We start from the raw sequence: 26975 nt of genomic DNA, 5'->3' as shown, positions 1-26975 counted from the left end.
TTTAGGCATTGTTATATATACCGGGGATATAACACTGTAAAAAAATCATCAAAGTTTGTACCCTCATGACAATCATTTCAAGAATGGCATATTAGTCCATTCTCTCATTGCTACAAAGCAATACCTGAGAGAGGGTAATTTATAAAAAAAAAAAAGAGGTTTAATTGGCTCAGAGTTCTTTAGGCTGAATAGGAAGGATGGTTGGGGAAGTCTCAGGAAACTTACAATCAGAGTAGAAGGCAAAGGGAAAGCAGACACATCTTACATGGCTGGAATGGGAGGAAGAGATAAGGCGGGAAGGTGCCACACACTTTTAAACAACAAAATCTGATGAGCACTCACTTACTATCAAGAAAGCAGGACTGAGGGGAAATCCACCACTATGAACCAATTACCTCCCACCAGGCCCCATCTCCAACACTGCAGATGAAAATTGTGTGGCAAGCCAGGTCTCACTAACAACTGTTTCAGTACTAACTGAGTGATTAAGTTAAATATTAAAAGCCAGTGCCCTTATACAAAGACTGGGGATGTAACAAAAGCCCATCAAGACTTTTGCCTTGACCTTTCCTGGGCCTTAAAATATGAGAAAATACCAAAGGAATTCTTAAGAGGACCCAATTAGGATTAAGCAAGTTTTATTGTGGGTCTGAAGATACTTCTCGGCCTCCACAAACAACTTTATTGGGATTCTGAAGGAACTCCACAAACCTCCATGATTCAGCAGGAGACAAAATAAGAGTAAGGACCCCAGCACGTAGACCATTAAGTAAATTTACTGAGGCTTCAGAAGAAGGTCGTCAGGACTCAGACCTTAGTTATCACTTAAAAGAAGCCAATCACTTATGTCTTTAGATGAATGCAAACTTACATGTAGACTTATAGCTTAGAAGGTGTGTAAGCTCTGGAAAACTTTGAATTTTGAGTTGGTCTGGTGATAATTTCCAGGTCTTCTCCTTGTAACTGGGTACAGAAATCAAAAACTCTCTTCCTCCTTGGTTCATCTGCATCTCATTATTGGGCCATGAGAAATTGCAGCCCAACTCTCAGTTGCCTGTGGGAAAAATTTGACATGAGATTTGGGGTGGGGACACAGACCCAAACCATATCATTCTGCCCACGGCCCCTTCCAAATCTTATGTCCTTCTCACATTTCAAAATACAATCATGCTTTCCCAATGGTCCCCCAAAGTGTTAACTCATTGCAACATTAACTCAAAAGTCCAAAGTCTCACCTGAGAAAAATCTAGTCCTTTCTGCCTATAAGCCTACAAAATTAAAACAAAGCAAAAAAAAAAAAAAAAAAAAAAAAAAAAAAAACAGTTACTTCCAAAATACAAAGGGGCTTTAGACATTTAGACATTAGGTAAATACTTTCATTCCAAAAGGGAGAAATTGACCAAAAGAAAGGGGCTATAGGATCCATGCAAATCCAAAACCCAGGATTTAATGCAGAGCAGTCATTAAATCCTAAAGCTACAAAATTATCTACTTTGACTTCATGTCTCACATCCAGGTCACACTGACACAAGGGGTGGTCTCTCAAGGCCTTAGGAAGGTTCACCCCTGAGCCTCTGCAGGGATCAGTTTCTATGGTTGCTCTCCAGGGCTGACATTGATTGCCAGCCACTGTTCCGGGTGCACAGTGCAGGCTGTCAGTGAATCCCCCATTCTGGGGTCTGGAGGACAGTGACTGTCTTCCCACAGCTCCACTAGGTAGTGCCCCAGTAGGGACTCTATGTGGGCCTCCAACCCCACGTTTTCCCTCCACACTACCCTAGTAGAGGTTCTCCATGAGGGCTTTGCCCCTGCAGCAGATTTTTGCCTGTACAGCCAAATTTTTCCATATATCTTCTGAAATCTAGTGGAGGCTCCCAAGCTTAAACTTTTGCATTCTCTGTACATGCAGGCTTAACACCACAGTAAAGCCACCAAGGCTTATGGCTCATACCCTTTGAAGCAGCAGACTGATTCTCCAGGCCCCTATACTGGAGCTAGAGCAGCTGGAATGCAAGGAGCATTCTCCCAAGACTGCACAGGGCAGCAGGGCCCTAGGCCTGGCCCATGAAACCATTCTGTCCTCCTATGCTTCTGGGCCTGTGATGTGAGTGTCTGCCCCAAAGGTCTCTGAAGTGCCTCCTGGGCCTTTTTACCATATTTGTATTGTGGAAAAGACTTTCTGTAAGTGATAACAGTTTTCAAAGGAGATAGTTTTTTTGTTTGTATTTCAGACTTGACTTTCTAAGAGTTATGAAGCCTTGAATCCTGGGTTATAGAACTAATCAGTTTTATTTAATGTATGATAAAATTTAGAGATATTATTTTAATTTCTTTCTCTCCAAACTATTTACAATTCCATTATTTTATTACTTATTACATAGATCCAATAAAATAAGTGTTCTTTGCTTCTTCAGTTGCTTGCAAAGCATATTGCTGTTCACAGTTCTCAAGAAGTCATGGTCAAAAGAAAGACTTACTCGAATGTAATAAATATATTGTTTAAACAACAATTGTATTCAAATATCTTCAAGCTATAAACTGATTGCACAGTAATTTAAAACAATATGTTTCCAGGACAACAAGATTTATACAAACTGTTCCTTCAAGTTGTAATATATTTGACTTGTAGTGCAACATTCATTGGATCACTCAAAATTAGTACATTTTCTGATATCATTGACTAAAAGTTCACTGCAAGTTTTAATTAGCCACTATGTAGAATTTGGCTTAATAATTTTGATAATAATATCAATAATAATGTGTAGCATTGTTTCTGATCATATTAATAAATAATAAAAATTTTATTTTGATGATTATATTTTTCAAGCATCCTGGTAAATATTAAGAACCTTTTTTTCTAATATGACTACTACCACTGATTAAAAATAACATGGTAATAAATGTATTCTGTAATGGTGGATAGATGACATTATGGATTTGTTCCAACTGGTAGAACTTCACAATGAGTGAGCCTTAACGTATACAAAGTTAAATAGTCCTTAGGAGGCTGGGGAATCCCAGGACAGAATGCAGACTTTGATGATGTAATCTAACTGTATTACAGATGTAGGAACCAATCTTACCAAAGTGGGAGGATGAAAATGTGTTGAACTAACTAATTTTGGAAATGACTAAAGACAAAATAAACTGTGATTAAGCACTGTATTCTAGTTGATAAGGTTGTTTTTGATGAGTGTATGGGTTAAAAATGCTGATGCTGCTATTCATGTGTACTTAAACTGAAAAAATATGTAAATGGATACAGGGAACCGGGTTTTTTATTGTTAGAGTGAAAATTTACAGATAATAAAGGGGAGAAGGCTAGAGTGATCAATGTGGATTTGTATTAGAATTGGAGACAACAATACAAACATATCTTACTTAATGTGGATATAAATAGTTACATATAGAAATGTCTACAAATATTTGTATGTATACCAGCTATTGACACATGCACATTTTCTTTCAACTGAGATGACCTAATAAAAATGACCCGGCAATATCCCTGAGCATGCCTAGGAACCTTCTCTTGGTTTCTAATACCATTCTCCACTAAAAGAAATCAGGATTCACTGAAAAAATGTCCAAGTCTGGGACTGGCAGGAAATATACCATATGAACACAAACACTCTTGCTTATAATGCCAGAAAGTGGGAAAGTGCTAAAAACAAACAAAATATCAATTTATAGACATATGTTAAAAGAGCTCTGGAACTAACCGAAAGAGCTCCCCCAAACCAAACATAGACCAATTTGAGCAACATAATAAAATATTGGATTATAGCCCAAAGTATAAATATTTCTATATTTATATAGCCCATGTATGGAAATATAGCATGTTTCTATAAATACTCATGAGCCCATATTGAAAAATTAAAAAATAACTAAATAAACGTAAAGAGACAACTCTCTTTTGCAGAATAATTCCAAATAAATTTTGTAGTTTCCTCACTCTGAAAGAGAGGGAACTTAACTCCCCAGTCCTAAGTGTGAACTTTGCATAGTAAATTTCTTCCAATAAGTTGACTGTGGAAAGGGATTGGAGGGAAGAATAACTTTACAGTAGAGAAACATTACAAGCTCTAATTAGCCAACTGATCAAGGTCAACATCAAAAGTCACAAATCATGTTGATAAATGCACCCTTGATAGGATGTGATAAAAGTTGCTTTTTGTCTCAGTGATCTTCTACCCCCAAATCTATAATCCCACTCTAATCATAAAAGCACATAAAAATTCTATTAAAGAGATATACAATACATGTAACCAGAACTCTTAAAATCATAACCATCATCAAAAACAAGGAAAGGTTGAAAAAATGCAACAGCCAGTATTAGACTAAGGAGACATATGGCCAAATGCATCATAGTAGTTTGTGTTGGATGCTGAAACAGAAAAAAAAAATAAAAAGAAAATCTGAATTAACTATGTATTTCAGTAAAAAACATGGTACAATTATTGGTTCTTACTTGTAACAAATGTATTATAGTAGGATAAGATGCTAATAGGAAAAACTGTGTGCAGATATGGGAATAACTTGGGGATTTTGTATTGTCTGTTCAGTTTTTCTGCAACTCTTAAATTACTCTAAACGATAAAGTCTTTGAATAAAAAATAGGTTGAATAGTATTTATAACATCCATTTTAATATTTATAATTCCTTTTTCTTTGTTCTGAGAGAGTTTACACAGGTTCTTAAAGTTTATAACTTACTTTTGAGAGTTTTCCCACAGTAGATAATATCTAGCTTCATATTTATAAAAGATATAAACAATATTACTATATTTAATACCTAAGCAGGCACAGCTATACAAATTTGGAAACTTTGTTATTGGAGATGACAATGAGAATACATATAATATTTTTATTGTTACTGAAATACTTTAATTGAAGTTATTTTATAAAAGAATAAATTCTGAAAAATTTGTAAAGAAATAATTTAAAAATTTCTATCACAAATATGAATTGCATGTGGTATACAATAATACTTTTACTGTTATATCAAATGATAAACTTTGCACAGTAATATTATTGACATCATTCTAAACACCAGTAATATTATAAGTAGATCAAAATGAAATAATTACAAAGTAACACAGATTTCATTATAAATACTTCTGTGGGATCAGACTAAGTTTTAGGAAACCACATTGTATTTACGCTGTTATTAGTTCATTTATTTATTAAGATGTTTAATAAGCACTTCTGGAAATAGAAAAGCAGCTTGCCATTCTAATTTGGAAGAATTCAATGAGATAGAAGGTTATTTGTAAACTGGTGTGTATTTACCCCTGAAGCTTCTGGTAAACACATGTGAATATATTATAACTTTAGAGATTGGGAAGACATTTTGAAAATGTTTGATTTTTCTTCATAGGCAGCTTGTTCTGTTCTCTTTCTCCCAGTAATGACTTCATCAAACAGGCTAAATATGTACATTGGGAGACTGCATGGACTTTGAATTCTAAGAGAGCAGAGTTGAAATCTTGGCTCTTATACTAATTAACTCTGTGACCTTAGGTAAACAACCTAAGGTAAACTGTGCCTCAGTTGCCCACCAATAGATTGTTACTGATAGAATTATTTACCTGGCCAGATGATAGGGCATGTAAAACTGAGTCACAGAATAAGTGTCCAATGCATTTTAATTATCCATTACTAATGAATAATTAGTGACCATATAGTCTTAGAATATTTAAAGTCAATTCTCATAAGTTCTCGTAGTTTTTTCTTTCCTTCTTTCTCCCCTCCTCACAGTTTTTTGCTATTCTTAAGGCTTATGTAAAATATTACAGATAATAAAAATTAGATTAATATCTGAACCATGTAGTGCTATATGGACATTTTTATTTGAAAAACTGAGAACATGGAGATTTGGGTTGGAAAAAAATTAAGGAACAAAATATCTATGCATCTTAATAAATGCTGTAGTATCCAGCCTCAACTTACTCCTCTGGTCTCTTTGCAAGCTACATTTCTCTACACTACTCTACTTCAGCCAGTCATACCTGTTTTACTTCAATGGCTCATAATTGTCAAACTCCCTCTCAAAACAAGGCTTTTATACGTACAATCTCTTCTTTCTGGAATGCTAAGTGTACACATGTGTGTGTGTGAACTTTTGCTAAATTAATTCCTAATTAGTTTGTGTGTAACGTACTTAAAAATGATTTTTCTGATATCTATGATTAAGTCAATTTTCTACTATATGCTTTAATTATATTCTATATCTTGCCTTTGTGAATCATTTAACAATTTTACATTTAAATTACTTCGTGTGATTGATTAATGTTTGTCTGTGACACTGCTATGAAGACATCTTCAGAGTCAGGCACTCTGTCTTGTTTGATGTACTACATAGTCCCTAGTGTCTCAGCACTTTCTGACACATTTTTAAAAAATGCAACATAAATAACTGCGGAAGAAATAACAAGAAAACTTTCCTCATTAAGCTAATACAACCATGAAGCAAGGTGGGAGAAAGGTAGTCTTTGTTGTTTGGTCTTTGTTATTCATATTCTTCCAGAATAGACTGACATTAATGCTTCCTGAGGAAGAAAAATAAGATGTCACTCCCCACCAAATACACAGAGACGTAATATTCTCAAGTCCCAGAGCAAGTATTGAAGGAACAACTTTTCCATTGACTTTTATAATCAATATTTAGATTAATCCAGATGATTTATTTCAAGAGTAAAATGATGCAGGAAGTTATTTCAAGGCAGATGCTCAACTACATATTTCTGGATCCTTCAAATTTTAAAGAGAACCCATTTAAACCCATTATTCATAGATTGCATATGAAAGATATTCCAAACATAAAATAAGAACTTTAGTGCCGGGGTTCCTCCCACAGACCCCAGCTGCACAGTGAATGAATAACATACTCATACAAAAAAATTCACTGAAAGAGCAGACCAGGGACCCAGGCCACTGACCAATTCAGCACACATTTAATGACAAAGGCTTTGAATCAGCATCACTAGAGGATAATTAACCTGGTCAGCCTTCTTCCAAGAGAGCCATCGTTCAGGGAATAATCAAAGGTTAGTTTTAGGACCACATGGGTATTTAGATAAACTCTCCCACATTCCCTTTATATTTGCTTTTCTGCTATTAACTCAAGGTAAAGAGGATTAGGCTGCCTTCAGCCATAACCTTTTACTGAAGTTATGCAACATCCCCCACCGCCTCTAGCCTTCCAAGAAGTTTTGTGACTATTGCCTATAATTTTACAATTTCTTCCACCATCCTGATTGAACCCCCACACTTTAGCACATAAAAGGTAGGAATAAATTGAATGCCTTCTAACAATTTGCATTATGTTACATTTCCTGCATTTGCTCTTTAATGTAATAGCTTTTTAATCGATAATACCATCAGGGTTCAGTGGCTCATGCTTGTAATCCCAGCATTTTGGGAGGCCAAGGTGGGTGGATCATGAGGTCAGGAGTTCAAGACCAACCTGGCCAGCATAGTGAAACCCCCTGTTTACTAAAAATACAAAAAAAAAAAAAAAATTAGCTGGATGTGGTGGCAGATGCCTGTTCTCCCAGCTACTTGGGAGGTTGAGGCAGGAAAATCTCTTGAACCTGGGAGGCGGAGGTTGCAGTGAGCCAAGATTATACTACTATACTGCAGCCTGTGTGACGTAGCAAGACTCTGTCTCAAAAAAAAACAAAACAAAAAAAGATAGCACCATATGCATATCCATAAACATCTTTGAAATCTTTTAATAACCAACTCTGTCCTGAAGAGCATTATGAGATTTAGTCTTGGGAAATACTATTGTAATTAAGGTTGTGTTGAGTCAAAGCGTTCAGAGGAGATTAATTTTAAGCTTTGAAAACCCCATGACATCTAGTGTAGTGGCATGCATCCTAAAGCTAATCTAATTACTTGATGATAATTCCAGCACTGAAGATTATTTCACTTAATTGTTTTTACTTCTTTGGAGACTGTACTCGTTGAAATAAAGCTAGGATTTTAAAATTTCCTAGGTGTAACTGGATCTATTCTTCAAAGTGAATTAGCTGAACAATTGTGTCTGCTTTAGTTAAATAATTAATGGGAAGAATATTTGCAGTTAAATAATTGAGGTGGGGTGTGTGTTTTGTTTTTAGAAAATTCCTTTCCTAAACATAATACAAACACATCCTGTATCAGTCAGGATACTGATAGTTTGTTATGGTGACAAAAAATGAGACAAAAATATAAGATAAATCTTACAGGGTTAGTTCTTCTTTGATGCTCAGTGTGAGCCTCAGCATCTCTCGAGAAGAGTGGCTATCCATATGATGGCTTATTGTATACATCCACCTGTAGGTATGGTCTTGTGAACATGGAGTCAGGGAAGATATACTTAGAAAGGTGAGCAAAATCAATTAAATGCCTCCACACACAATTGCCAAACATCAATTCTGCTCATATTTAACTGCTCAGAGCAAGTCATATATCCATGCCTTACTGTAGGAGATCAGTCAGGCTGGTGGAAGAAGCTATAGGGAAGGATGCAAACCTTCATGAAAGGTTGGAAGATTTTGCTAAGCTTAGGGGGAGAAGAAGCTGAAGGCAGCTGTTCTCTTAACCTAGGGCAGAGAGCGAGGAGTAGGTAACAAGGGAGTGTAAAGGATTTTATCTAGATAAGTTTGTTTATCTGTGTTTTCCGGGGGGACAACAATGTTAATTACCCACAGATTGAGTTGGCTCCAGGCTTTTTGCATTACGGCTGTACTGAATAAATGCAAGCGGTGTCGGCTTATGGAGACTGTTCACTCTGCAGGTAGTCCTCTAGGGCTCTTTCACTGCTTACCTGTGTCTGAGTTCTCCTTGCATCTGTTGTTTGGCCAGGGTCTGTGGGACAGACCTGATACCTTACAACATAGGTGGGTAGGCACTATTCTCCTATTTGAACATAGAAAGAAATGAGATATCAGTGATTTTTGGCCATATATACCACATAGGCTTAGCAATAAAAAAAAATGAAATTTGATTCCTTCTTCTTCCTTTTTTGCCAGTTTAGGCAGACTCCATGCAATGACTGTTGTGGTCATTTTCTTGATGTTACTACTTGGTATTTCTTCCAGTTATAACCTTGATAAAATCACCTGAAAATAAACATATTTTCTATGAGTTTCACATTTAGGGACTGGGCAATTTGTGATTACATGTTACATATTAATTTCTCATTTTTGGACAGTGATTCTCTTCATGTCCATTAGAATCCTCTTAGACAATAACCCAGGTAATTCTTAATTTGGAGATCTGGGTTGTGGCTTAAAGATTTGTATTTTAAATCACCCTTACAGGGTCTAATAAAAATTGTCCATAAGTGAAACTTTTGAGGAATACTGTTCAAGTGGCACGAAGTTCTCATGTGCTTACCCAGTTGAAAACTAAATTCAGCTATACTATTTTTAATCCCACATTACAGTTTAGTGTTTTAATTAGAAATAGGAATGGAGGCACCCATAAATGTGTCAGCTGTTTTTCCTCTAAGACTGCAAAACAGAAGTAAAAAGGGCAGAGAATTTGGAGAATGTAAGATCTATACTTGGATCATAATTATCTTACTAATTAGACATTTGACTTTGATAAATACATTAACCTCTGTAACTTATAGTATCTCTCATGTTTAAGTGGAGATTACAAGACCTACCACAAAGACTTATGGAGGGAATCTAATGAATAATGATTATAAAGCAATTAACACAATTTATTAGTCATCCCATTCCACATTTATCATGTGCTACCAAAGTAAATAGATGAGAAATAGAATTGCAGAACTTTAAACCCAAGGAAAGATAAATAAAGGTACATAGAAAAGTAGTTGGGATTAGATTATTATGTATTATGTAGGTAAAGTAATTTATAGGAGGCCACAGAGCTAAGAAGTGTATTTGAGCCTGGATTTGAGCTCTAGCAATGTAAGTCCACACTGCTAACCAGAGAAAAAGGGTGCATATATATGCTAAGGACTTTTTAATCTATGAAAACCATAGTGAATCCCTGAATTTTTTATTTTTATTTTTATTTTTATTTTTTATGATGGAGTCTTGCTCTGTCGCTCAGGCTGGAGTGCAGTGGCACAATCTCAGCTCACTATAACCTCAGCCTCCCAGGTTCCAATGATTTTCCTGCCTCAGCTTCCTGAGTAGGTGGGATTACAGATGTGTGCACCATGCCTGGCTAATTTTTTAATTTTTAGTAGAGACGGAGCTTCACCATTCTGGCTAGGCTGGTCTCGAACTCCTGAACTCATGATCCACCCACCTCAGCCTCCCAAAGTGCTAGGACTACAGGTGTGAGCCACTGCGTATGGCCAAACCCCTGAAAGAACGTAAGCAGGGACATATTATTATTAAATTTAAACTATATTTAAAAAATTCTGAAAGCAGTAAAGATGAATTTTGCTTTGTTTTGAGAGAAGAAATTCTGGAGTCAACTGTTGAAAGGCTACTGCAGTAATCCAAGGAAGAAGAAAGAAGGATTATACTAAGGTTGGGATAATTGAGAGAAAAAATATTTTAAAAGTTATGTGAAACATTGATGTACAGAATTAAATAATTAGATATAGGTATATAGGGAGAATAAATATTCAAACTTGACTCCTTAATGCTTTTCCTTGGCAGGTGAATCATTGATTTTCACAATCACCAAGTTTGGAAAAATCATGGAGAGCATGATAATATAAAGGGAATATGGCAATACATTAATATTTGAGTATGTTAAGGCTGAAATTTGGTATGATATCCATACCATACTAGTCCTAAAGAATGTTTGATACATGTGCTGGAGCTCAAAGAGGGCAATTTAGACTGAAGATGGAGAGGGACTTTATATGTTAAATTACTATTAACTCTTTGTCTTTCTATCTTAACTCACTATCCATGGCCAGGCTCATGCAAGTGTGTAACTTCACCATCAAATGATAATAAATTTGATTTTATTTACTTCTGTTCATATTGATAAGTCATATTTTTCTAGAACTGTTTCTGGTTTCATCCAAATGACAATTAGATTATCAAATTTATTAGCCAAAAGTTGGTAGACAAAGCAGTTTTTGTACTTAACAGGAATACTTTACATTATTGCCCTGAACTCAAGATTTTAACCTGTACGATCTGAGATCCTTTCATAAACATTTATCTACTTCTTTTCTTTTAGACCATCAATTAGTCAATTAACTGTTCTATCACTCTAAGCAATTGTTAGGCATATAGGCATTAAGTTATATACTTGTATGAGCATGGCCATGGATAGTGAGTTAAGATAGAAAGGCAAAGAGTTAATAGTGATTTAACATATAAGTTTTATATCAAAATAGTAGACATGATAAAACATGGTAAAGGCTAAAACTAATACCATGTAAAACATACTGTGTGTTTAACGTGTTTCAGGCACAGTGTTAACCTCACTGTAGTAAATACCTCTCTAATATTTATTACAGACATATGAGTTAGTACCATTTTATAATAACTTATTAGAAAGGAATTCAGTTTTTTTTTTTTTTTTTAATTTTACATGTGCAGGTCATGCAGGGTTGTTGCATAGGTGCATACATAACCAGGTGGTTTGCTGCCTCTGTTCTACCTTCATCTATATCTGGCATTTCTCCCCATGTTATCCCTCCCTACCCTCCCCATCCCCCGCTGGCCCTCCCTTGGCCCCTTCCCAACTGCCCCCAGTATGTGATGCTCCTCTTCCTGAGTCCTGAGTCCGAATGTTTTCATGTTCAACACCCACCTATGAGTGAGAACATGTGGTGTTTGGTTTTCTGTTCTTGTGTCAGTTTGCTAAGAATGATGGTTTCCAGATTCATCCAAGTCCCTACAAAGGATGCAAACTCATCATTTTTTATGGCTGCATAGTATTCCATGGTATATATGTACCACATTTTCTTTGTCCAGTCTATCATTGATGGGCATTTGAGTTGGTTCCAGGTCTTTGCTATTGTACATATGGCCGTGACGAACATACTTGTGCATATGTCTTTATAATAGAATGATTTATAGTCCTTTGAGTATATACCCAGTAATGAGATTGCTGATTCAAATGGAATTTCTATTTCTAGATCCTTGAGGAATCACCACAGTGTCTTCCACAATGGTTGAACTAATTTACACTCCCACCAACTGTGTAAGAGTGTTACCATCTCTCCACATCCTCTCCAGCATCTGTTGTCTCCAGATTTTTTAATGATCGACATTCTAACTGGCATGAGATGATACCTCTATGTGGTTTTGATTTGCATTTCTCTAATGACCAGTGATGAGGAGCATTTTTTCATATATTTTTCTTCTTTTTAGAAGCGTCTGTTCATATCCTTCACCCACTTTTGAATGGGTTTGTTTGTTTTTTTCTTGTATATCTCTTTTAGTTCTTTGTAGATTCTGAATATAGCCATTTGTCAGATGGGTAGATTGCAAAATTTTTTTCCCATTCTGTTGGTTGCTGGTTTGCTCTAATGATTGTTTCTTTTGCTGTACAGAAGCTCTGAAGCTTACTTAGATCACATTCATCTATCTTGGCTTTTGTTGTCACTGCTTTTTGGTGTTTTGGTCATGAAGTCCTTGCCTATGACTGTGTCCTGGATGATTTTACCTACATTTTCTTCTAGATTTTTTATGGTGTTAGGTTTTATATTTAAATCTTTAATCCATCTGGAGTTATTTTAGTGTAAGGTGTCAGAAAGGGGCCCAGTTTCTGCTTTCTGCACATGGCTAGCCAGTTTTCCCAACACCCTTATTATACAAGGAGTCCTTTCCCCATTGCTTGTTTTTGTCAGGTTTGTCAAAGATCAGATGATTGTAGATGTGTGGTGTTGCTTCTGAGGCTTCTGTTCTGTTCCACTGGTCTATGTCACTGTTTTGGTACCAGTACCATGCTGTTTTGATAACTGTAGCCTTGTAATGTAGTTTGAAGTCTGGCAGTGTGATGCCTCTGGCTTTGTTGTTTTGCTTAGGATTGTCCTGGCTATGTGGGCTCTCTTGTGGTTTCATATGAATTTTAAAATGTTTTTTCCAGTTCTGTGAAGAGGTCATTGGTAGCTTGATAGGGATAGCATTGCATCTATAAATTTCTTTCGCCAGTATGGTCATTTTCACGATATTGATTCTTCCTAACCAAGAGCATGGAATGTTTCTCCATCTGTTTGTGTCCCCTTTTACTTTGTTGAGCAGTGGTTTATAGTTCTCCTTGAAGAGGTCCTTTACATCCTTTGTTAGTTGTGTTTCTAGGCATTTTATTCTCCTTGTAGCAATTGTGAATGGGAGTTCACTCTTGATTTGGCTCTCTGTTTGACTGCTAGTGGTATATAGGAATGCTTGTGATTTTTGCACATTGATTTTGTATGCTGAGACTTTGCTGAAGGTGCTTATCAGTTTCAGGAGATTTTGGGCTGGAACAATGGGGTCTTCTAAATATACAATCATGTCGTCTTCAAATAAAGACAGTTTGACTTCCTCCTTTCCTAATTGAATACCCTTTAGTTCTTTTTCTTGCCTGATTGCTCTGGCTAGAACTTCCAATACTATATTGAATAGGAGTGGTGAGAGAGGGCATCCTTGTCTAGTGCCACATTTCAAGGGGAACGCTTCCAGTTTTTGCCCATTCAGTATGATATTGGCTGTGGGTTTGTCATAAATAGCTTTTATTATTTTGAGATACGTTCCGTCAATACCTAGTATATTGAGGGTTTTTAGCATAAAGGGCTGTTGAATTTTGTCAAAGGCCTTCTCTGCATCTATTGAGATAATCATGTGTTTTTTGTCTTTGGTTCTGTTTACGTGATGGATTACATTTATGGACTTGTGTATATTGAACCAGCCTTGCATCCCTGGGATGAAGCCTACTTGATCATGATGAGTAATCTTTTTGATGTGCTGTTGCATTCTGTTTGCCAGTATTTTATTGAAGATTTTTGCGTCTATGTTCATCATGGATATTGGCCTGAAGTTTTCTTTTTTAGTTGAGTCTCTGCCTTGTTTTGTTATCAGGATGATGTTGGTCTCATAAAATACTTAGGGAGGATTCCCTCTTTTTGTATTGTTTGGTATAGTTTCAGAAGGAATGGAACCAGCTCCTCTTTGTATGTCTGGTAGAATTCGGCTGTGAACCTGTCTTGACCTGGACTTTTTTTGGTTGGTGGGCTATTTATTGCTGCCTCAACTTCAGCCCTTGTTATTGGTCTACTCAGGGTTTCAACTTCTTCCTGGTTTAGTCTTGGTAGAGTGCAAGTGTCCAGAGTTTATCCATTTCTTCCAGATTTACTAGTTTGTGTGCATAGAGTCATTTGTAGTAATTTCTTATGGTGGTTTGTATTTCCGTGGAATCAGTGGTGATATCCCCTTTATCATTTTTTATTGCATCTATTTGATTTTTCTCTTTTTCTTTTTTATTAATCTGGCTAGCAGTCTGTCTATTTTGTTGATCTTTTCAAAAAACCAGCTCCTGGATTTATTGGTGTTTTGAAGGGTTTTTTCTGTCTCTATCTCCTTCAGTTTGGCTCTGATCTTAGTTATTTCTCGTCTTCTGCTAGCTTTTGAGTTTTTTTGATCTTGCTCCTCTAGCTCTTTCAATTTTGATGATAGGGTATGAATTTTAGCTCTTTACTTGTATCTCATGTGGGCATTTATTGCTATAAATTTCCTCTCGACACTGCTTTAAAGGTGTCCCAGAGATTCTGGTAAGTTGTGTCTTCATTCTGGTTGGTTTTGAAGTAGATCTTCATTTCTGCCTTCATTTAATTGTTTATCCAGTCAACATTCAAGAGCCAGTTGTTCAGTTTCCATGAAGTCGTGTGATTCTGAGTGAGTTTCTTAATCCTGAGTTCTAATCTGATTCGCTGTGGTCTGAGAGACTGTTTGTTATGATTTCTGTTCTTTTGCATTTCCTGAAGAGTGATTTGCTTCCAATTAGGTGGTCAATTTTAGAGTAAATGTGATGTGGTGCTGAGAAGAATGTATATTCTGTGGGTTTGGGGTGGAGCGTTCTGTATGTGTCTATTAGGTCCACTTGGTCCAGTTCTGCATTCAAGTTCTGGATGTCTTTGTTAATTTTGTGTCCCTTTGATTTGTCTAATATTGACAGTGGAATGTTTAAGTCTCCCACTATTATTGTGTGGGAGTCTGAATCTCCTTTTAGGTCACTAAGAGCTTGCTTTATGTATCTTGGTGCTTCTGTGTTGAGTTTGTATATATTTAGGATAGTTAGCTCTTCTTGTTGGATTGATCTGTTTACCATTATGCAATGCCTTTCTTTGTCTCTTTTGATCTTTGTTGTTTTGAAGTCCATTTTATCAGAGACTAGGATTGCAACCCCTACTTTTTTTTGTTTTCCATTTTCTTGGTAAATCTTCTTCCATCCCTTTATTTGGAGTCTATATTTGTCTTTGTATGTGAGATGGATTTCCTGAATACAGCATGCCGATGGGTCTTGACTTTTTATCCAGTTTGCCAGTCTGTGTCTTTTGATTGTGTGTTTAGGCCATTTACATTCAATGTTAGTATTGTTATGTGTGAATTTGATCCTGCCATTTTGTTACTGGCTGGTTTTCTTGCCTGTTAGTTGACTCAGTTTCTTCATTGCATTTTTGGTCTTTGCCTTTTGGTGTGCTTTTGCAGTGGCTGGTACTTGTTCCTTTCCATGTTTAGTGTTTCTTTCAGGAGCTCTTGTAAGGCTGGTCTGGTGGTGATGAAATCTCTCAGTAATTGCTTGTCCATAAAGATTTTATTTCTCCTTCACTTAAGAAGCTTAGTTTGGCTGGATATGAGATTCTGGGTTGAAAGTTATTTTCTTTAAGGATGTTAAATATTGGCCCTCAATCTCTTCTGGCTTGTAGGGTGTCTGCTGAAAGATCCACTGTGAGTCTGATTGGTTTCCCTCTGTGGGTGACCTGACCTTTCTCTCTGGCTGCCCTTAGCATTTTTTCCTTCATTTAAACCCTGGTGAATCTGAAAATTATGTGCCTTGGGGTTGCTCTTCTTGAGGAATATCTTTGTGGATTTCTCTGTATTTCTTGGATTTGAATTTTGGACTGCCTTGCTAGGCTGGGGAAGTTCTCCTGGATAATATCCTGGATCATGTTTTCCAGCTTGGATTCATTCTTCCCACCATATTCAGGTATACCAATCAAGCGTAGATTAGGTTTTTTCACATAATCCCATATTTATTGGAGGCTTTGTTTATTTCTTTTCACTCTTTTTTCTCTTATCTTCTTTTTTATTTCATTGAGTTGATTTTCAATCTCTGATATCCTTTCTTCTGCTTGATCAATTCGGCTATTAAAACTTGTGTTTGCTTCACATAGTTCTCGTGCTGTGTTTTTCAACTCCATCAAGTCATTTATGTTCTTCCCTAAGCTGGTTATTCTAGTTAGCATGTCGTCTAACCTGTTTTCAAGGTTTTTTGTTTCTTTGCATTGGGTTAGGATGTGTTCCTTTAGCTCAGAAAAGTTTGTTATTACTCACCTTCTTAGGCCTGTTTCTGTCAATTCATCACACTCTTTCTCGATTATGTTGTGTTCCCATGTTGATGAGGAGTTGTGATCCCTTGCAGGTGAAGACATGTTCTGGTCTTTGTTGGTTTCATCTTTTTTTTATGCTGTTTTTTTCCCATCTTCATGGATTCATCTAGCTCTGATCTCAGGGACCTGCTTGATGAGGTGAATTGTCTGCCGGTGGAGGTGCTACTGGGTTTCCAGGGACTCCTTCAGGTTGCTAGGTAGGCTTCCTGTGTCCTTTTTGTTTACACTGGGAGGTTAAGCCTGCCTCTACCGCTGACCTGGAGGCACTGCTGGGTGGTCCAGAACACCATCCTGTTGTAATGTAGGCTTCCTGTGTTTTTTGTTAAAACATGAAGACTAGTCCCACCTTGTTAATGGTGGGTTGCCCCCTTCCTTTGAAGAACTAGATCATTCAGGGTTCAGCTCAGACTGAGGCACTGTCTGCGTAACCACTAGAGTTAGTGATTCAGCCCTCTGGGGTTTGTGGGGGCGGGTAGGGACCTGCCCTGCCACACCGTCTGTCTCCCTGCTTTGAGCTCTCTCTCTCTCCAGTCATGGGGGAGGGGCCAGCCCAGCTGCTCTCTCTCTCTTCCCACTTTCAGCTCCCTCTCTCTCTGGGCAGCGGGAGGGGGTGACAGCTTGGTCTGCAGGCTCTCCTGGTTGGCTTATGGGATTATACATTTGCTTAGATCTGTGTGACACTCTGGGACACTGTCCTGGGTTATTAGTCAACTCTGTGCTTGCAATTCCCGGCACTTGACTGACAAAGATCCCCTGTTGTGAATTGCTGAAGCTTTAGGAGAAGCACTGTATCTGAACCGGGTGCCAGAAGGGGAGCCTCCAACTCACCAGTCAGATGCACTTTCTGGGTGAATCAGCACCCCTCCCTGCCTCAGTCTGCCCTGTCTGGGCTTTACTCACTGTCCAACCAGACCCGTTGAAACGTTGGTTGGAGTTAGAAGATCTCTTAGTTTCTGTGTCTCTCTTGCTGGTTGTTGTGTACTGGAGTTGTGTCTATTTGGCCATCTTGTTTCCTTCCCTTGCTTCAGGAGTTCAGTTTTAATAATATTTAGAAACTTCCTAAATGTCAAATATCTAATGTGAAAATTGTTAGGATCAAAGTGGGATCACTTACGTAAAACAAACAAAACAAAAACCACGACAAAAAGGGGTCAGGAAGACTCTGAAGAGAGGATTTTCATGAATAAATACCTGATAACAAAAACTATCACACAAGATGCTTGTGAAACACAACTTTCACAAAGGCCATTGCAACCTTACACAAACAATACTTCTGCAAAGATACCAGCCTGATAACTGCTGTCCAACCTCGAATTGGTGCCATCCTTGTTATACATTCTTCTGGCCAAGGATAATTATCTCAAAAAATTAAGTAATGCTTCTCATTATTTTTTCTTTAAAAACATTTCTCAAACCCCAGCACCTTAAAACATCTATTAGGGACAAATGTAAAACTTTCCAAACAGTAAACCCAGGCACAAGTGTATGCTGCCAATTCTGAAGATACTTCTATTTTTATTTTACCAATAATTTAAAAAAACAGCTTATTTAAAAAAATATATTTAACATAAGTCACCTGAACTAAAAGGAATTTGGGTGATAATATATTTACAGGAACATTCATTTATCTAATTTAATCTGAGTAGAATCCCTTAGGGAATTTCTGGTTAACTATGCAAAATTTTTACCATGTAGGCACAACATATAACATAGTACATGTACATATGCATAAACACACCTAAACACATACACACACACAGATAAAAATCTCATGGCTTTTATTTTAGAATTTTAAACATGAGATAGTAATACAAACTGAACAACTTATAAAAGACTGTTGAATTCAAGTTATATTTGTGACAAAATAAGACCTGTTCACATGGCTAAACTTCATTTTCTTTCTATTAGAGAAAAAGCAGATGACACAGTTATGTTAACTAAATGAAAAATAGGGAGAGGTGCTCCAAAAGCAGCAAAGTAGAGGTAAAAAGATGAGGCAATTTGAGGACTAATAGGATTGATAATCTAATGAAAACTGAGTACCAAAATTTTGAGTAAAGCAGTTTGGTTTCAAAAAATATCTTTTACCCTTATTCTCCCCTATTTTTAGTTTCAATTGAATTTAGGGTTAAATTTTCAGTGTTTACATTTCAGCAATGATGAGTTGAATTGTACAAGAAAAGTAAAATCTTTGAGTGATAGGAAATTTTTAGTAACAAATCTATCTTTTGTTTGCCAGCCTGGATTGCTTGATTAGTAAATGCAAGAGAGAAAACATTTTAGCACTTTTATTTTATTTCATTTCGCACTTTTTCTGGTCCCTGAGTGGCAGAAAAAGCAATGCTTTCCTCAGAAATATGGCAAACAAAATTTATTTTATTTCTGTTCAGTATTGATAAGTCATATTTTTCTAGAACTATTTCTGGTTTCATTCAAATGACAATTAGATTGTCAAATTTATTAGCCAAAAGTTGGTAGACAAAGAAATTTTTATACTCAACAGGGATACTTTATATTATTGCTCTGAGCTCAAGATTTTAACCTGTATGATGTGAGATCCTTTTATAAACATTTATCTACTTCTTTCCTTTTAGACCATCAATTTGTCAATTAACTGTTTTGTCACTATAAGCAATTATTAAGCAACTTAAATTTACATTTCTAAAAAGTGTCTAGGTTGTTGATTTCCATTGAACTGTTGCAATTTTTAAAAACTGTTAACTTGAATGCCTTATAAGACTTTAAAAAATCTTTTTTGTCTTGGCTAAAATGGCATAAAAATGAGTTTTCTCACAACACCTGCAGAAGAGTCATCAGATTCAAAGTAGGCAAAAAAAAAAAAATGTAGAAAGAGAACTTAAAAGTCTCTACATATTAATTCTGGAGTTGGAGGTTTTTGTAGAATGTTTCCATGATAATCATTTGAGCTGTGAATTTTCTTTTATTTAATTTGCCCATCAATATAAAAATGTACACAAGATTGACTCATAATATGTAGCCAGCGGGAGCCCCAGAAAACCTGGCTTGTGTTAATCTTAATGAATCCCATTCCATTTTATATTAATCGCTTGAGAGCAAAGGAAATTCTGTAAGTTCTGTCAGGGAATGTTAGGAGTTTGGACCAGTGTTTCAGATAGTGACAGCTGCTGCCCTGGTGGCTTTTAACTAGCCATTCTATACTGACTATTTAAAATGTTTATTTTTGGTCTCAGAAAAAATCCCAAAGTAAATATATTAGAGAATACATGCTTTACATACAGAAATTCCAGAAAAATAAGAGCACTCAAACCAGAAAGACATTTGTCTTTATGACAGATACAAATTTTCTGGGAAAGGCAGTCTTTCATCATCCCAGGCAGGATGTAAAGTCATATAGTAAGACTCCCTTATCCAAATCAGGTCCTGAATAAAGTCAGTTTTCAAGCAAAAAGAAGGCTCAGCCTGAAAGAAGACTCACCAGGGAAGAAATGGTGAGCTGTGGAAGTGGAAAGCTCTAAGGGGTCAAATGGGTACCACACACTAATTTTAGAAATGGCTGATTTCCAGCAGAAGTGATCTTGAAGTTCTGCTTCTGGACAGTATTTATGTCAGCTTAAATAACAAAGGGAGAGTTGCTCCCTGAAATAAAAGGATATTTATCTGGAAATGGGAATATGCACGCCATAGTAAATGTGTACATATTCAGAGAGGTAAAGGAAAACAAAGATTTAAGAAAAACGTGAGGATGATTACATAATTATCTTGAGATAATTATTACCTTGGATACAATAACCAATCACAAGGTGGTGGTTCTATTCTGGGGTTGGACAGGCAGTTGCTAGGCAGATGTCAATGCAGAAATATTTATTTTTTGTGTTAGGTTGTGATGGCATTTGTGCAAGATTGTAGTCTTTTGTGATACTTTTTTATTTATCAGGCATTTATGCATGAGAATTTTCTCTTTATTACCTTTTCTAGCTCTATTTGTCAAGGTTTTTGTTGTCGTTGTTACTTTTTGTTGTTTGTGTGCATTTTTTTCTTCCACATGTGACTCGCGGAAGTTGAACCTGATGAAAAGATACTTGAATTTAACCAGACAAAGGAAAATGTATGTTCAAGGTTATGATTGTATACCACATTATTGAGGAATGTAAATCACAAAATTAGTACCTTGAGCAGGGGAATACATAGATCTTGGAAAAAATAAAAACCTGTAAAATTTTCTGATTAGATAAAAAAATCTAGACATGTCAAGAAGAGCTAAGAGTACAGAATCAAATTTTACTAGAGGAAAAGATTGTGTTTAGGTATTAAGATTAATATTTTAGCATCAAGCCATAAGAACAGAGTTAGAATTGGGGGAAAATGTTACAAGAGCGAATAAAAAGTTGAAGGAGAAAGTTACTGTCTCAACTGTCTCAAGGGGAGAAAGAGGAAGAGTGGAAGGCAATGATGTGTGAACTGCAAATCACATGAACTTCTGAGGTATGAATGTGAGAAGCTTCAAGAGGAAAATTCTATCTTGAGATATAAAATTATGATTCTACATAAAAAAGAAGCATTTCAAACCTAAAACTAGGGAAATTAAATGAAGCCCATAAAACAGAAAAAGACTACAGAAATTCAAGATCAAAACCTTCTGCTGATTTTCTGAGAGCAGATCAATATTTCAGCAATGTCTAATTGTTTGTAAATAAATAACTATAGGTGATGAAATAATCTGTACAATTAACCCTCATAACACATGTTTACCTATGTAACACACCTATACGTACTGTACATGTACCCCTGAACTTAAAAGCTAAACAAACACTATTTAGTTTTATATCAGTGTATTTTTAATATCAAAGATAAGTGTTTACAAAGACTTATAAATAAGTCCCTTTATATTATAGCCAACTTGTTCACATACAAAATTTCTTTCATAAATTCATCCTTCACAAACCTTTGGCAACTTGCGTGAAACTTGGACATACATGGACTTTTGCTTTGTCCTGTAATTATTCTTTCTTAAATAAACAGTCATTTTAATTTAGGACAAAAAATTGCCACACAATTTTATTTCTTATACAAATTATTATTATTGTTTATTTTTTATTTATTTATTTTTTTTTTTGAGACGGATTTTCGCTCTTGTTACCCAGGCTGGAGTGCAATGGCGCGATCTCGGCTCACCGCAACCTCCGCCTCCTGGGTTCAGGCAATTCTCCTGCCTCAGCCTCCTGAGTAGCTGGGATTACAGGCAGGTACCACCATGCCCAGCTAATTTTTTGTAGTTTTAGTAGAGACGGGGTTTCACCATGTTGACCAGGATGGTCTCGATCTCTTGACCTCGTGATCCACCCACCTCGGCCTCCCAAAGTGCTGGGATTACAGGCGTGAGCCACCGCGCCCGGCTATTTTTGACTTTTCTTACCAAAAATGCTGTTTCATATTTACAACTTTCTTCACATTGCTCTTTCCTACTTACTGGGTCCTTTCTATCTTGTTTCTATTTCCTTCCTAAATTTATTTTTTGTAATAACCTTTAAAGAATATCTAAATTAGACAAAAGTATGATTTTTTTCCTCAATAAATAACACATATTTATGACTTTCATAAGATTTTTCTCATTAAAACACATCTAATTTTTCAGGTACAATTTATATACAGAATTACATACATTGTAATTAGAATTTTAACTTTTAGTAACATTTTCTCATGAAAACCTAGGAAGCAAGGAATTTTAAACTCTCATATATCAGTACTTTGTAGATGAGAATCATTTTATAATTTTAAAACACAAGTCTTACGCTTAATGTATGGCCACACAAAAGTTCACCAAATTGCCCTATGTCCTAACCAGAAACATTCAAACTGCAAAACAGAATGAGAAGCTGATAATTCCACATTGTAGACAGCTTTCACCAAAACATCATAGTAAGTATCCATGTCATGAGATTCAACTATCTTAATGCCTATCTTTTCATTTGACAAGGTAATGGTCATTTGATTTATTCATTTGTTAGCCTTTAAGCCTAAATTCACAGCTCAGAATCATTATGCAAACTGGGATTGTCATATAACTATTAGTTTTACTTTGCATTTTTCCTTTTAAAGCTTTATATCTGTTACTTATTAAATTTTTGCAGAAGTGCAACTCCTAACACAATAGTGCTAGCCTCGCACTTGGAGATGTTAGCAAAAGAGTATAGAATAGACAAAATTGAACTTCATAATGACCTCCAGGTGGACTTAACCTGAAAGTCACTCCCTTCGACCTCCCTAGTTGCTAAAAGGGTTTTGACACTGACCCTTAGTTACCAATTACTTCTTCCAATATGGGACCAGACCAGAAACCTGGGACAGGTCCATCCTGATGCTGATGAACAATCAAAACCTACCTACAGGATGCTTAATCATTAAGGCTTTTAGAGAAATGTCTTCATCAAAAGGGGGAAATGTGAATGCTGTGAGAATAAAAATGGAGTCATTTACATTAAACAAAAACAAAAAACAAACCCTGACAAATAGAGCCAGGAAAGGCCATGAAGAGAGGATTCTCAAGCATGAATGCTTGATAACAAAAACTACCAGAAAATACTTTGCAAAAACCACAACTTCTCACAAAGGTCATTACAAATTCACACGAAAACACACTTCTGGGAAGAAATTTTCCCAGCAACTGCCTGTTCAGCCCCAGAAGGGTGCCACCTTTGTATTGATCCTTATAGCCAAGGATAATAATCCCAAAATAGTTATATAATCCTCATGTTTTTCCTTTAAAAACATTTGTCCTTCTTTACTTCCATGAATATGCACATCACTTACTATGGCATGCATGCTTTCATTGCAATGTCTTATTTTCAGAAAGATACTCTTTTATTTTAGAAAACCTCCATCTGTTTGTTACTTAGATTGACTCTAAAGAGGCAAGAAGCTGGAGTTCAAACCCAGGCATTCTTTACCACTATGTTATCCTGCTTACCACTATGTTATCCTGCTTACCACTATGTTATCCTGCTTCTCAAAAATAACCAAAGAAGGAAGCAAGGAAGAACAGAAACTGCCAAGATTTAGAGAAAGCAGGAATAAAGTATCTGTAAATCTTGGTGAGGTTGAGGAACAGTGGTGAGGTTTGACATTTCAAGCAAGGTAGCTTGAAAGTGGAATAGCATGTATTTAAGACTTCAGGGATAGAGCAGTTCAGGAAATGAGAAAGTTGAGGGTGCAGTATTGGAAGCAAATGGCTAAAGTTGAATAAAAGTGAAGATCAATAGCATAGAGATAAAACTAGAAAAATAAAGCTATGTTGCCAAATTTTACATGCACAGAATTGAGAGCAGGGCAAATGCTGAGTTTCTTGGAGAGAGAGTATAATATCAGTGTTAACATCACTGAAGAATTGGAGGGAAGGATATCCCTATGTGGAGATACTATAAAAGAGATTAGAAAAATAATTATTTATTTATTGAATTTTCAAACTTTCCCCTATGTGTCTCACTTAAGTGCTCATGACTAGAATTACACTCATTTTCTTTTTTCTTCTGACAGGGCAAGAAAAAACAAATCTGCCAGAAAGTCAAGTTGATTTTCCTTCTATGTGTTTGATTTCATAATCTTCCTCTTCCACATTCTCAGTCTTTGCTGACCTTCTGTTTTTCAAAACCTCCTAAGTCTCTAGAGTTATCCATCTAACCTGACCTTGCAGTATTTAACCCACTGCCTTTATTTAATATGCTCTGACTCACACCTCGTCTTGACCTGTTTATTATAGACTGACAGTTGCCCTACAGACCAGATTCACTGCATTCTGGCAACTTTCTGCCCCTTCAGACTCCTTGGTCCTGACCTTGCATATCCTCCTTATTTTTTTAATAGGGCTCTTGGCTGCCTAAGCTGGATGTGAATGAACATTTCATGTTTTCTTGGCAAGGAAAAAAAAAACTTCTTTCTGCTTGCTCTGGGTTAAAAGAAATCCCTACAAAGGCAGTCTCTGCAATATTAAAAGACTGCCATTTTAAAAATAATGAAGTATGTATTATGGAAGACAAATGCCTCTGATTTAGCATCGGAGAATTTTAGATTTGCAGCTCAGCAGGGCTTTGGCTTTTATAAGCTTCTCTCATTATGAAATTAATTATTTAAATAATTAAAACAATGTAAATGAACCATCATCTCAAAATAGAACCCAATTTACTTCCTGCTAGTCCCCTACGGGGCCTTTTTCTGTAGTTCAGTGTAACCATGTCATCACTCCAATTTACCAATTTGTGTTTCCTGCTTTATGGATTAAGCACTGTGGGGGCTATCATATTCTAACTACCTTTGTTTCCCCTTTTTCTTTATTACCATGTTAGTATTTTACCAACAACTGACAAACTTTGGTGGGAGGCAGAAAGTGATAACAGCATATCCACAGGGCAATTCAGGTTAAATATATGTACATTTATTTATTTACACTTGGATTTAACATTGTAATTGGGAGTTCTGGAAAGGCATTAGAATCTCAGTATATTACTAACAGCATGGTGCTTGGATTTTTCAAAGAAGAGCTGATATGGGACTAATGAGATTTACTATCAGATATACGATACGGCTTTGCCCGAAATTGCCTTCTTCACTCTTTCAATAAGTAGCAAAATTTCAGTAAGTCCCTTATCTTGATGATATTCCTTTAAACTGAAACCTTTAATGCTACTAGGTGATTTGAAAACTAAGTTTGAAATGTATAACATGATTCTGTACTTGTTAAAACCTTGAAATAAGCAGAGTTAGATAAACACAGTAGTCCCCTTTATCCATGGTAGAATACATTCCAAGAACCCCCCTAGAGGCTTAAAACTGTGGAAAGTACTGAATCTTACGTATACTGTACTTTTTCTTATGCTTATATACCTTTGATAAAGTTTAATTAATAAATTAGGCATAGTACCAAACTAGGAACAACAGTAATAAAATAGGAAAATTATAATATGCCAGCATCACTTATTTTGTGCTTTGGGACCATTATTAAGCAAAATAAGGGTTACTTGAAGACAAGGACTGTGACACCATCACAAGTGATCTGGTAACTGAGACTACTAAGTGACAACTGGATATGCTGAACAAAAGGATGACTTACATTCCAGGTGGGACAAAGTGGAGTGGCCTGATGTGAAAATTCCTTACGCTTCTCAGAAGTCTTTCCATTCAAATTTATACATTGTTTATTTCTGGAATTTTCCACTTGGTATTTTTAAATTGCACTTAACTGTGGGTAACTGAAACTGTAGAAAGCGAAACTACAGATAAAGGACGACTATTGTACTAGATTTTATTTGTGTGTGTGAGTAGAAGGTGAAACTAAAAGAAAGCAGTATAACAGATAAGAAAAAAAACATAGTTTCAAAAACTATGATGTATAAGGAAAAAAACCCATTGTTTATATAACATATATACAAGGGTTGTTCGTCTTGCATGTAAAATGTAACTACATATGAGCTAATCAAACGATGATTTCTAATAATCAGGTAAAGGTAAAACTTCAACCAACTGTTCTTCACTAACTCCTTAAAATAGCTTTTGCCGCCAAACTAGTCATCATCTCTAGGAGCTAAGTCAGGGTGGTGGGAAAAATTGTAAAATGAACACAAACCTTATTGGAAAGCCAGAGGGTTTTGCAAAAGCCTTGGAATAGGATGTGGCTGAAGGCAGGCAAATTCTGTTATTGGGTACCTAAAAGCTTAAGTTACATAACTAGGGAATATAAAGGAGCTAATCTAAATACGTTAGTTTACTTAGGCCTCAAAACTTGGCTTTTAGTCTTCTGTAAGGCTGCTCTCTCTGGGGAGGGCAACAATATTAATTATCCACAAGTATGTTAACTCAAAGCTCTTGTCATTAAATCTATACTGAATAAATGCCCACAGTGCCAGCTTCTGAAGGCTGCAGCTGCTAACACTTTATAGCACCCTCCTTGATGTCTGTGACAGGCTGAAACCCCTAGCCTGCTCTTTCACTGTATATCTGTGTCTGAGTGCATTTGTTCATCCGTGGCTGGGTCAGGGTCTGTGGGTCTGACCCGACAGTGATCTAACACAAATCAGACTTCTGAGGTTATAGAGTAGATTGTCTGGGGGTACAGTTTATATACTTGGAAGTGTCCACAGTTTTGCCAAGAAAATAATGGTTTTACTGTGGTTTCATGTTGATGGAATCTAGGAACTCAGAAAGCATGCTAAAACCCATAAGAATCAAGAGAGGTTGGCCATGTAAAAAGAGGAAGTCTGAAATGATGAGCTCAAAGGCATGAGGTAGGTTTTACCCAGGTTTTAACAATTTTGGCCACATTTGTAGTTATTTCAGAGATATTTGTGTTGCATAAATAGTGTAAATTTGGGTGACATATGACTCTTACAGAAAAACAAAAACATGACTTTTAATGCATGGGTAATACATTCCTAGAAAATATAGTAGCTGGTAAATCCATGAGTAAAAAGAAATATCCAAAT

Source organism: Sapajus apella, unplaced genomic scaffold (genome assembly GCF_009761245.1).
Source record: "Sapajus apella isolate SASKATOON/1434 unplaced genomic scaffold, GSC_monkey_1.0 scaffold2, whole genome shotgun sequence".
Taxonomy (NCBI): domain Eukaryota; kingdom Metazoa; phylum Chordata; class Mammalia; order Primates; family Cebidae; genus Sapajus; species Sapajus apella.
This window is presented reverse-complemented; position numbering follows the sequence as displayed.